Source organism: Aethalodelphis obliquidens, unplaced genomic scaffold (assembly GCF_003676395.1).
Source record: "Aethalodelphis obliquidens isolate GAN/ISIS:26980383/991018 unplaced genomic scaffold, ASM367639v1 scaffold11, whole genome shotgun sequence".
NCBI classification, from domain to species: domain Eukaryota; kingdom Metazoa; phylum Chordata; class Mammalia; order Artiodactyla; family Delphinidae; genus Aethalodelphis; species Aethalodelphis obliquidens.
This window is the reverse complement of record NW_020837955.1, coordinates 25954112-25966561: the sequence shown is the minus strand read 5'-3', so window position 1 is coordinate 25966561 and position 12450 is coordinate 25954112. Positions and strand designations below refer to the sequence as shown.

The following is a 12450-nucleotide window of genomic DNA, read 5'->3' as shown; positions in this document are numbered from 1 at the left end:
TTTAAAACAAGAGGTTTCAAAGTTCATCTTATATCAGGGAGCCTTACCATTTCCAATCAAGCTTTAACTAAAGCCAAATTTTAAACAAGTAATTGTAAAGTATATGGTGGTGAAACAGATCAGCTTGACATCAGGTAAAAAGCTCAACTTAGATCTAACCTCATTATAAAGATATAACTATATGTCAAAGCCTAAACATCTTTCATAATAACATTTCAGCTATGGCATAGTTAAAAACTAGTCTATACAATCTTCCTAAGAGGAAAATTTACAAAAACAAAAAGGCTTTTAATATCAGGGATGGGTTTCATCCATTTTATACCTTTTGGTGACCATGCAACTACTTTTTGAGTTATGCTAGACAACTCTGAAAGCCACATTCATTCTTTAAGGTTTCTAGGATACTCTTTATTAAATTGTTCCTTCAGTGTAGTAAGTCATGTCCTAGAAACCTAAAAGAGATTATTAACGCAGCTTTTCAAAGATACCCGACAAAAAATAGTTTAAAGAAACAAGAGACTGATTCTCATTATCTATGCTATCGTCTAAGTCTTTAGGGTAAGTTAAACAGTACTTTCTTGACATTCAAGTATGTTTTCAACTGTGCAATTAACTTACTTTTGAACTTGATTTTGCGATTAGTCCACATATAACAGACCAACATTAAAATACACATGAAATAAACAAAAAACCCACACACCTTTTTTTCTCCAACACTTTGTTAATTTTCAGTTAAAGCTGCTCTATGCATGCTGTTGGTATTCAAATATTCACTGCATGAATGCCAAGTGAGTCATTTCTAACTAACCTGAAGGCAAGAGCATACCCCAAGTAGTATGCTTACACTCACGTGTGTCCATAACTAGCTACTGCCAGAAGAAAAAAATAAATTCATCTAACTATTATACATAAGGGATATACAAGGGGTAACAGACTTTTTTTCTTTCAAGCCATAGTCAATGAAAGGCTGATAACTTATATAATTTAGAGAAGATTCTTAATATACACAACCCATTGCAGTAAAAATTTGAGATTGTCTTGGCTTTCGGCCAAGACAATTTAGTCACTAGCAGGACCTGAAAGACCTCATAACAATCGCATCTAGAAATACTGGGGCATGGACCCCAAGATCAAATGACAAAGCATTAACATAGAAGACATGAAATAAAGTATCAGGGCACCCATTTTGAATCTCAATGACAAGACACAGTCTATGACTGCTCAATTAATTTCAAATAGGGTGTCCATGTTTAAAAGAAAGAATAGTACTCTTGATTAAACATTTAAAATGTTTTCTATTCAAATCTACAAGTTTAATATTTCCAACGGAATCTGAAACAGCACTGAATTTTAATTATAGCAAAAGCATATTAGCATTTTTAGTATGAGAAACAGATTAGTAACCTGTGTCTTCAGTACCATGTGAGTTTTCTTAATTCAATGTATGCTTGTTTTTAAGCATTTTTTCCTAATATTACCTTTCACTAAATTGCCAACAAAGGACACATTAACTCTCTACAATAGTTATTCTAAACATTACGTAAAACAGCTACTAATTTAGGTTATAATTAATTTGCTTGACGTATCCACTACACTGGTGAAGCAGCAACACACAGTTCCTTGAGGAATGTGAGTGACAAAGTAAAAGCCACAAGTGACATCTTTCCATGTCAGGCTAATTTTAAGAGGCAACTCGGGTGGAATTTCGAACAAACTTAAGTTAAAATTCACCTCAGGTTAATATGGTGGTGTTGGTAATCAGAAGATGAGGCCTACCGATTTAGTGCAGAACCAGAATCCCTCCAAGGACCCTGCTGGACCATCTGGAGCCCTACACATCTGGCAAGCTTGAAAAACAAAAAAGACTTTAATCTTTAGTAATTAAAAAGATAACATACTACAGCCCAAATTCTAGCATCCTAGCTAAACATATGTTGTGTGAAAAGAGAATCCTCTTCCAAAGTCAAAAGGTGATTCTACTTAACGCAGATTACCACCATTCACATTTAAACACAACTTGGTGGTACTAACACAGGAGGGTGTTACTAAACAAGGCATATGCACACCTGTAGTCTTGGAGATACTGTGAAGGTACTTCATTGATTTGCTAGAATTACCACAAGTGTAATAGCAGCAGGGACTACTAGTTATGCGGGCTCACTCTCAAGCCAGGCTCTGGGTTCAGAACCAGCCCGTCTGTGCCCAGTAGCTGTACAAAATACTTAACCTCTTTATGTCTGTTTAGGCACTGGGTTGTCATGAGGATTAAGTAAATTAAATCATATAAAACTGTGCCTGGCACAGAGGTAGAGCAAATAAATATTGGCTGTTACAAATATCTGCTGAGTCTTCACTTGCTGGGTTGCATGATAATAGACACCTTCAGAAAAAATGTCGTCTTATACTGACGATGATAAACACATAAAACACTGAGTACCAGACTATATTCTAAGCACTTCCCATATAACAACTCAGTTAAGATTTCGATATTATCATTCCCCAACATTTTACAAACCCAATTTGTTCAGAGTTGGGTTTTTATGCTTTTATGTGACTTCTTCCTTCAACAGAAATGCTTCTTATACTCTGACGACATACATAAGTGCTGCCCTGTACTGCTAACCAACTACTTTGAGATAGGAGAGATTAAACAGCTAACAACCTGTATAGGCTTGAGTGTGACAAAAACACTCAGACATGACAGACCTACTTCAGGAGGCCTCACAACCCCAGAGGTTGGGCCCCACCCTGTATTTAGGATTTAGGATTGTGTGTAGGAGGTCGGCTGATGCTGTGTCCTCTTAGTCTCAAAAGACGTTCTGGTTTTACAAAGACCAGATCCACACTTCAAACATCATTGAGCAGAAGCCACATTTATCCCAGTGTAACATTATTGAAAAAGGGGGTTAGAAATAGCAAAGAGTACAGTATAATTTTCTCATTCATTTTCGGAATGTAAAACTTATATTCTGAAAATACAATCCTTCTATTATGCAAAATAGTTCCTAGATGGCATATGATCACATATGTAATATGTCAAATGTTTACCAACAAACATTTCCTTCTATCATACCTGTAAAAAGCTGCAACATGTTGAATGCCTCATACCCAACTACCTCAAGAACTCTTAAATTATGTTTAACATTCGAAACAGATACACCATTTTTTTCCCTTAAAAGCAACTATTACCAACATGCCAACATTTGCGGTCAATTTAAAGAGTTTTAAGAGCACAGACTGAACTCTTTGGAAAAATGAACACTTAAATATAGCAAAAGTGGCCATTTTTTTTTCTGGTCTTCCCTCTGCAAAGTTAATCTGCTCAATTTAAGCAGAAGAAAATGAGTGAGTTACAGTGTAATTACAATGCAATGGAGACTCAGATATAAAAACTTTATACATAGCTAAAAAGTAACTTAACCCTATAAATGAATAAGTCCCATATCTTAATTACACATTTTTAAAAACAGTCCAGCATCTTATTTAAAAACGACAAATTATGCTGTATTCTTCGTTTACTCTCTTTAACAGTCTCATTAGAAGTCTTCTAAAGTCAAAATTAGGATGTACCCAGTATGATGCAGTTGCACTCCATTCCAAGAAAAGCAACCATTTCATACTGCTAAATCTAACATGTCGTACAATTTAACATAAACGTGCCTGCACGTTTATGTAGCTGATTCCTACCCCCTCCCCCAAACCTTATCAACTCCTTCACCAAACTTGCATATAATCCTCACTCAAAGCCTCTTGGTTGGGCTTCCCTGGTGGCACAGTGGTTAAGAATCCGCCTGCTAATGCAGGGGACATGAGTTTGACCTTCCTGGTCCGGGAAGATCCCACATGCCACGGAGCAGCTAAGCCCGTGCACCACAACTACTGAGCCTGCGCTCTAGAACCTGCGACCCACAACTACTGAGCCCGCGCGCCACAACTACTGAAGCCTATGCACCTAGAGCCCGTGCTCTGCAGCAAGAGAAGCCACTGCAATGAGAAGCCCGCGCACTGCAACCAAGAGTAGACCCTGCTCACTGCAACTACGGAAAGCCTGCACGCAGCAATGAAGACGGAATGCAGCCAAAAATAAAATGAATAAAATAAATAAATTTTTAAAAAATGTCTCTTGGTTGAGTTAAATTCCATTTCTCTCTATACCCCTCTAGCAGGTCAATTGCAACAGCACATGTGCCAAAGAAATGAGTGGTTTTACTCACGCTCCCATTTTAAACGGGCACCTACTTGCAATTAAATCTCTGCAACAAAAAAGTTTACCTGAGGCCATTCTTGCCATTCTAATAGAGGCCTAGCTTATTCTACCTGTCTCTGTGGTCTTGCCTCAGCTATAATAGCATACCCCCAAAGAGGCTGGACACCAGCAAAGCGGACCTGCTGCCAACTCTGCCTGTCACCCCGGGCAGGAAGCGCAACCTAACATGTATACGTTTGTAGGGGTGGGGTGGGTGTGGGTCGGGGGGGATGGGAACGCAAATTACAGGAGAAACGTTTGGTTGAATACTTTCAACTTGTAACAGAAGTTGTTTAAATGAGAAAAACAAAACTAACCAACACTCCCTCCCTTACCTCCACCCTTTCCAACCGCGGGAACCTACCACCTTCCTGGAGCGCACCTTCAGTGATTAAAGTACCCCGGGTCACTGACGCTTCAGCCAGCTCTTGATTTTTAGAACTCCCAGTCCTCCGGGAGAAACCAGAGGACGCCCGAAAGACTCGGGCCCACCCCGCGGCGTCCCGAGATCCTCCCCTGCAGGTCCACCCTCTTCGAACCAACCCGAGGCTCCCATTCCAGTCCCGGAGGAAGAGGGGTCCACCTGAGGCCGCAGGGGCAGCCAATAGGCAGTCCCCTCCACCCCGCGAGCCTTCGCGTTCCCCACCCCCGCGCGACCCCCTGGAAGGGTCCCCGCAGCCCAGCCCGCGCGGGCGCCCGCCGTCCCCGCCGGGAGGAGCGGCGGGAAGGCCGCGCCTTCTCTCCCCTCAGGATTACCTCGCAGCGCGAAGCCGGCTTTGTGCTTCCCTCCCTCCTTCTCCGCGGCCGCCGGGGCTGCAGCGGCCGCGCGATCCTCCACCGCCGTCTCTTTAGCGCCGCACGGCTCCAGAGGGAAGGGCAGAAGGGGAGGGGGCGTGAGAAGGGAGGGACCTGGGCGCCGAGCCCTGTGTAGCAGGAAGCGGCGACACCTGGGCCGCTATGCCTCTAGCTCTCGCTCTCTGTTTTTAAAAAATATAATTTAAACCCCCTTCTTCCCCCTCCCGCCCAGCGGCCCCGCGACCGTTACCGGCAGGCGGCTGGCGCTCTGGCGGGACTGGCCGAGAGCCCACCGAGAGTCCCTTGGCCCCGCCCCTAAGGCCCCGCCCTTAGGCCCCCGGCTCCCCTGGCTCCACCCCCACAGGCCCGCCCCTCGCAGCCCCCAAATGCTCATGGCCCCGCCCCTCGGAATCTCAGTACGTTCCTGGCCCCGCCTCCTCAAGGCCCCGCCCCGCGCGGCCCCTCGCGCCCCTCCAAAGCTTTGGTGCGGCCCCCTCCTTACCTCCCTCACCCTGTCTCTGAAGCCGCGGCCCCGGGCCCCTACTGGCCTGGCCTCTGGGAGGGCCTGGTGTGGGGCAGCTGCCTAGCATCTATCTCTTCAACGTCCTCCCCGCTAGGCAGCTTCGATTAGCGGCGTCCCCTGAGGGTCGGAGGAGTAAACGACCCCGACGGAAACCAGACTACAAGCGGGAGGAGGGGGGCCTCGGCGATGCCGCCCTCCCTAACCTGAGCGAGCCACCCCCCCACCCCCCCGCAACCCCAGCTCCCGAGGCTGAGACACAGCTTTCAGAGTCAGCTTCAGCCGCCCACACCGCCTGCTGGGTCTTCAGCGGGAGGCCACTGCTAAGGTTGCACCTCCGCACGACCCCCGTAGGAGGGGCCTGGGTATCCTCAGCACAGTTGCCTTTGGGGGCGCCTCTTTCCCCTGCTCACCTCCACTGAGAGGCCGGGCAAGGGCCCTCTCCATGAGCTCCACTTGCATCCGTCGAGGGTTTTCACCCCGACGTTGGCCCCTGGCCTTGACACCTTATGAGAGCTGATCTCTTGGAGGTGAAAAGTCAAGGCACCGACAGCCTTCAAAATGAATTCGGGGCCGGGTAAACTTTGCACCCAGTAGCAGGGATGTGGATCCATCCACAGGTGACGCTGGGCCGCCCATCCCGGCCGCCCAGACACGACCTACTCTAAAAATAGACCTCCCAGCAACGCACACCTTTCTCTACTACCCACGACTTGCACATCCCTCCCGCATACATGTCCTCCACAGTCACGAATCCACTACCAAGCACACCCTCCGAGCGGCATTCCGGTTATTCATGGTCCCTTGGGTCAACCCCACCCTAACACACAACAACAAACTTCATTCCCCACGCTTATCTCCCTGCGTTTCCAAGGTACTGGCGACAGTCCCCTTCATTTCCTTCCTCTTCTGCAGACTCTCTTCTTCCCCCTCAAATACTTCATGCCATCCCCCTCATCTTCATTCCCTCCCTCTTCCCTAAAAATGTGCTAATTAAAATGTAGTTTCCTCTTCCCACATACGAAGTGTGGGAAATGAATCTTGGCTTGACACAAACTGTGATTCATTTATCCTCGTTTTCTCTCCCCACTGGACTAAAGCTACAGAAATTTTAGTCTACCACCATCTCCCATATGCTCAAAATCTAACCATGCCTTATGGTTTTTAAATACCCCTAAAGGATCGTGGGTAAGGCTTCCTGGCTTTGGGAAGAAAATATTTAGAAAACGCTCGGCCTGTCATTTTATGTGGCGTTTTAAAATATCTGCAGTATTTGAGAGAGATACTGGGAGTGGCTAGATGTTTTCTTGCATTTAAAAAGCAAAAAATGAAAAAAGCTTGGCACACATCAAGGTTAGCCTTTTTATGAATAGCCCCCCAAAAATGTGTTAGAGGTACATATCAGACAATAGTCTCCACTGTACAGGACATTTGCCAGTCACAAATCTAGACCCCCCTCAAAGGAAGACAAATTAACATAGTCCATTTTAAGCATGTCTGATGAGCAATCCTTTCCATGATCACTCCCTTTCCCACAGTTTCTGGACAAAATGGATAAAAGATTTGCTTACCCACTGAGGATCCAAGGCTTTCTTGTGTCCAGGGTAGTAGACGTGTGTATCTTCTAGGTGTGGGTTCTGCAGTGCTGCACGGAAACCCACTGCAGCCTCAGACCGGCGGTGGCAGCGGCAACAGCAGCAGCGGCGGCGGCAGCAGCAGCAGCAGCAGGGGCGGCAGCAGCTTCTCCCAACGCTGAGTAGTAAAGTGAGTGACTTTGGTAGAGACTCCACAATTACCATTAGGCACTTGCTTATGAGAGAGGAGGTGGAATCTTTCTTAAAGGAATGGGTTTTGTTTTTCCTCTCCACTATTGCTTCATAAAAGGCAGAAAGGGTGGAAGCAGGGAGTTTTTTTGGACTGAGTAAGGCAGTACGGCTGTAGGAGGTCAAGGTTAAAATTAACTGGGTGATCGAGGGACCAATTTAGTGTGAGTCAATGAAATGCTAGAAGCATTAGTTTTAAAGAGCCCTGCTAACTTCAAACGCTGGGGTCCATGGCAAAAATAAAGCCATGTGTCTTGAAACTGAATAGTATTTTGTGTTAATATTCAATTTCCAATCATTGCACTACAATGATAACTGTATAAAGGGAGGTTATTTAGTATTTAATACAAGAATGTGAAAAGAATGATACATAAAATAAAACTGATTTACATGATTGGGAACAACAGAGTCCAGTCTTACTAATACTTATAAGCATATCTGGAATTTCAATGAATGTCAGTATTAGAAAATATATTATTGTAAATCAACTATACTTCAATTTTTTTAAAAAAGAAAATATATTATTGACAGATACCACTTTGTACTTATAAAAATCACAATATTATTTATAGAAAAATCAAAAAAATCTAAAATAATTTAAGAAAATAATAGCAGGGTAGTATTTCAGTGGCAATTCAAAGTTCAGCAAAATTAAGGAGCTCATAAGTCGATAACTTTAAATGCATGCAAATTTACTGTTTACACTATTAGAATGTGATGTGTCCACATATGAGGAAATTGAGAGTCTGCATTATAACTTTAAATTTTATTTTAGACAATATTCCTCAATTTAAGCACTCAACATTTGTGATTTTTTTCTTCATAGGTAAATGAGGAGGTGTGGTCCCAAAATATGAATAGAGAAAAATATGGAAAATATTCTGCAATTGATGTTTTTGCACAGCCTTTGTTAACTACCTGTGTGATCTTGAGCAAGTAAGTAAACTCTTTTGTTCCATAGTTCCCTATTTTGTGAATTGACGATGTTGGATTGAAATTTTCCTTTAGCATCCAACAGACTATGATTTTATGAGATTTAAACTTTTTTGTGTGTGATTTAATGCATGTATCTTTCGGTCTACACTACTTTTCCTGAAAACTTGGATTAAAAATAAATTTTTATTTAAAATGTGCCGCCAGAGTTTGTTATTTACCACCATTCCAAAATTATTTTGCAAATCAAGTATCGTTTTTGTAAAGTGAAAAAACAGTTTCATCTGACTTATGATTTTGTACCCAACTATGACAAGTTTTCCTGAAGCAGGACCCTACAGTATTGCTAAGGATACTAACTTGGCTGGAGCACAAAATGTATGTTTAATAGCGATGAGGACATAGTTAAAAAAACTGGTGTATCATTGGATGGTAGAGTTGGAACAGAATTTAGAGCTCACCGACTCCAGCCCTGTAATTTCACAAGTGGAAAAAATGGAAACCCAGAGAAGCAAAATGGGGACACGGGGAAGTTAACTCAGTCTCCGCTCTTCCCATACACATAAGTCAAATAAACAGCACGTATGACCATATACACTGTTTCACACACCCACACTGGGGGCTGAGCAAGACCTGTCACAGCAACAAAAAAGTAGTTTCACTCAGTGATACTATTTGTGTACATGTAGTATAAACTAAAGAGATATATCAAACAAGTGCTTATAATGTGTGTAAATATTAACACAAGTTTTGCCTTCAGGCTTGGAGATGTTTATGCTAGAAAGTAAAGAAATTTGTCCAGGGGAATTTTTTTTTAAGTGACCTCTAAGGAAACTCACAACAATTATTTGCAAACTCGTACTTACCTTCCACACAAATGACAGGGCCTTGCGCTTGTTTCCTTGCACCCATTGGTGCCTCTGTTCCCATTAGTCTACATCCTCAAGCATACCTGTCAAGAGGAAAAGTTCATTTTGGAGCCAGGCAGGGGAAAGTACTGTAGAGGTTTAATTCTGGCCTTCAGAGATGCTTTTTGGAAGTTGCTTTTGGGGCTAGATTCTAACATTTTTCCTTAAATCCTGGTTTGGTATTCCTGATAAGGAACCTGGCACTAACCTAAACCCATCCTCCCTAGTTTCAAAGGGGCATTACCTTAGATTAGATGACATAGCAAAATTAGTGTTTTGTATACCTGGCAAGACAATTTGTCATCAACATTTTTTCTTTAAAAAAGCCTCCTAGGGACTTCCCTGGTGGTGCAGTGGTTAAGAATCCACCTGCCAATGCAGGGGACACGGGTTCGACCCCTGGTCTGGGAAGATCCCATGTGCCATGGAGCAACTAAGCCCATGAGCCACGACTACTGAGCCTGCGCTCTAGAGCCAGAGAGCCACAACTACTGAGCCCATGTGCCACAACTACTGAAGCCCGTGCGCCTAGAGCCCGTGCTCCGCAACAAGAGAAGCCGCTGCAATGGGAAACCCACGCACCACAGCGAAGAGTAGCGCCTGCTGGCTGCAGCTAGAGAAAGCCCGCGAGCAACAGCAAAGAGCCAATGCAGCCAAAAAATAAATAAAATTATTAAGTAAATAAATAAATAAAAAGGCCTCCTATAGGGAGAGAATTGAAGGAAATTAGTTGCCCAGTTTCTTCATCTGTTTTTATCTTGCTCTTCTGCAAGGAAGGCATTTCATTTCATCTACCAGGTGGTAATGGACAATGAATAAAATGGCTGTTATTTCTATAATTCAAAGCAACCCCTCAAAATTAAATGCATTTCTTTGTATCTTCCCCAAAGTACTGAGCACAGTCTCTTATATAAAGGCACTTAATAGATACTTTAAAAAATGAATACACAAATTAATGAAATGAATAGCTCCCAAAATATCCAGAAACTGATTACAAAGTGTTTTTGTTTGCTTGTAATTTGGATTGTCTAAAACAACTGACTCCATCCTCTACTTCCTTTTTCTAACACAGTCATGACTTAAGAGAAACAAATTCCTTTCTGGAGAGCTCTTTAGGCATGCCTGATTTGTATCCTCCAATTAAATTGTAGCCACAAATCTCCACGTGAACTCTGGGTAGATCAAGCAGTAGTGGGACAGTCTCTCTGCCAAGAAAGCACTGGATTAAATTTCAAAATTCCAGTGCTCTAGTTCCAGTTTGGAAACCAACTGGTTATGTGACCTCGAACAAGTTTCTCGACATGCTTGTGCCTCAGTTTAGCCATCTTTTAAGTGGCCGTGGTGTCTTATAATACCTGCTGTCCCTACTTCATAGGGTGGTTATGAAGTTCAAATGATAATAAAGGAAAAAAATGCTTTGAACTTTTCAAAGTACTTTGTAAATAGAAGGTATTATTATAGGCAGATGTATTTAAAATCAACTATCTAGTTCAAGGGACTTTACCCTAAACAACCTGTTTTACTACTTACTGGTTCGGAAAGCAAACAGGTTAGTCTCTCTCCCTGTGTGCGTGCGTGCATGCATACACACACACACACACACACACACACACACACACACACACATGCACCCTGCTGCTCCCAATTTAACAACTTATCAGCTTTGAGGCTTTCCCCTTGGGTCGGGAATAACATCTGCAATATGAAGAGCTAAGAATTTATATAGAGATCCCTCTTCCATCCTTTCCCCCCAAATGTACCTTTTTAAAGCTCTCGACCAAAAAGTAAACTCAGTGAAGCACAACAGCCTTTTGATACTTCCTAATGTCATGTATTCAATAAGTGGGGTTAGAGAACCATTCATTTTGAAACTTGGCCATGCTACATACGTTTTGATCACCCTTTTGTGTCGAGCGAGTCTGGAAAGTAGTTGGGGAACAGAGCAGGAAGGACTGACATGGAACTCACGCTAATGAGTTCTCCGCTCCCCAAGGAGATATAATTGGGGCTCCATACTCAAGGATTCATCAACATATTTTATTAGCACTATGTGACCTATATGGTTTATTTTAAAGGAATTACCTCAGTTAAATGCCTGATAGGTCCTTATACAACTGTTTAAGTAATCAGGCCTGATAAATTTCTGTAACGTTTATAAACTGTCACCCTCAGAGTCCTCCTTCTTTTTCCTAAAAGTATTTCTTGTCATTTATTCATTTTCCATTTGGTGAGTCTTTTAAAATCATCATGGCTAAATAAATAACTGCTAATACACAAACAACTAATAAACAATTGCTATAAATAAGATACTCCAAATTAGAGGCCCACACACAGGTAAGATAAAAACTCACAAAAAATCAACTTACCAGTTTCTGTGGAGAGAAATGTAAAATGAATACAAAGTATGCAATTGCTATGTTAAACCTAAAATACATCATTTACCTATAAATCTTAACATCTCATGCCTTAAAATTTCAGCTGCTAATCTTTAATATATATGACATGGTCTAAAACTGGGTGTTTTAATCCTTATGACACTATTTCTAGAATGTGATCAGGAGCTACCTGCAACAAAATCACTTGGCGTGTTTCCTGAAATTGTGGTTCCTGGACCCTATCCTTGAATTAGAATCTTTTAGGATGTGGCCCTAGATTGAGGGTTTTTGCCAAGCATTCCAGGTGATTCTTATGTGCACCAAATTTGAGTACTGCTATCCTACAGAAACAATGGACTGTGTGTAGAATCTCAGAGACAGGATGAGAGAAACATAGGTGGCTCCTTGTTTATTATGTGAGAAGGGTTTAGAGAAGGACTAACACTGGCTCCACCCTTTCTATAGTGTAAACTTGGGCAAAATTTTTAATCTCTCTCGGTCCTAGTATCCTCATCCATAAAATAATTCCTGTTCAACCATGTTGTTGTGAGGATTATGTCACACAACATGTCAATCATAACATATGGAGAGCTTCTGCTCTAGAGCCTGGCCCATAATGGAACTGAAGTATATGTTCATTCCTTCTCTCCTTGTTCAAAAATGGGTTTCCAGGTGGTTTCTTCTTGTCCAGTGTTTTAGTATGCTTGGTAGAGGAATACAAAGTAGTTTAATGAGAGCTAATATTCTGAGTACTTATGGTATGCCAGTGCTAAATACTTTATACTCATTATTTCATTTAATACCAAGAATAAATCCTTAAACATAGGGGCTATTATTATTTTTGGTTAAA

The 12450-nt window shown here is 42.3% G+C and overlaps 1 protein-coding gene across 5 annotated transcripts in view; it reads right to left on the bottom strand.

The window, feature by feature from the left end:
- Positions 1–7480, bottom strand: part of ADD3 (adducin 3) — a 124952-nt gene extending 117472 nt beyond the window's left edge. For 2 of the 5 annotated variants that reach the window (XM_027112549.1, XM_027112554.1), the window contains exon 1: positions 7133–7480. The gene's annotated coding sequence lies outside the window, so the exon portion shown is untranslated. Of the gene's footprint in view, positions 1–5002; positions 5358–7132 lie in introns of those variants that run through there. The other 3 variants (XM_027112547.1, XM_027112553.1, XM_027112546.1) reach the window with 2 other exon arrangements.
- Between the last annotated feature and the right edge of the window lie 4970 nt (positions 7481–12450).